The 906-nt window shown below is 43.2% G+C and overlaps 1 non-coding gene across 1 annotated transcript; it reads left to right on the forward strand.

Moving 5' to 3' along the window:
- The first annotated feature begins 368 nt into the window (after positions 1–368).
- Positions 369–475, forward strand: LOC132616310 (small nucleolar RNA R71). Its single transcript, XR_009573100.1, has one exon. It is a non-coding gene; the product is annotated as a small nucleolar RNA R71 (small nucleolar RNA).
- The last annotated feature ends 431 nt before the right edge of the window (positions 476–906 follow it).

Raw genomic sequence — 906 nt, forward strand, 5'->3', positions numbered from 1 at the left:
TGCAGGGCATTTATCACTGTTGTGACCCTCTCCACAGACATCACAAAAGGCTATGGCTTGCTGCACTGCATGCACCTGTGGTGGCGCTTGTGACGCAGCTAACTTCCTGAGTTCGGTGCGCATGGCATCAATCTGTGCTGATAATGTTGTAAAATTGTCTACTTCAAAGACGCCCGGTGCTTTCCTAACTAAACTGCTAGCTGCATCATCCTGCCAGTCTGGAGTGCTCTGAGTAAACCTATTCAATAATGTGAATAGTTCTTCATAGCTTAGATCAAGAGCCTGCCCTCCTGCAGCAGTGTCTAGTGATGACTTATGTTGGGCATCCAGACTCTTAAATAAATGTGTGGGCCAGAACTTCATTCGTCTAATGATGATGAGGACAATCTCTGAGAAGACCCTTAAACCTCACCCAGGCTTGATATAAATGTTCTCCATTTTTCTGCCTGAATGACATGATCTCTCTTCGGAAGCGAGCGGTCTTTGCTGGTGGAAAGAACCTTGTCAAGAATTTCGTCGCCAAGTCATCCCATATAGTGATAGAATTGGTGGGCTCTGCTAATAACCAGTTACTTGCATTCCCCAATAAAGAGAAGGGGAACAATGTCAGTCGCACATATTCTTTAGTGACCCTTCCAGTAGCAAAAGTATCAACAATCTGCAGAAAAGTATGGATGTGACGCTGAGGATCCTCATGTGACATTCCCATGAATTTCCCACTAGAGTGAAGTAGCTGAATCATAGGATGCTTCAGCTTAAAGTGCCTTTCGATGGTGGGCTTGACAATGCTTTTTGACTCACAGTCCTTCAAATTCGAGTAAAGTACCAGCAATCAAGAAACAGCTAAGATCAAAACGTTAACACTTGGATAAAATGAAGCAATAAAATTTATTATGGCAAAAATAA

Source organism: Lycium barbarum, chromosome 10, assembly GCF_019175385.1.
Source record: "Lycium barbarum isolate Lr01 chromosome 10, ASM1917538v2, whole genome shotgun sequence".
Classification (NCBI taxonomy): Eukaryota; Viridiplantae; Streptophyta; class Magnoliopsida; order Solanales; family Solanaceae; genus Lycium; species Lycium barbarum.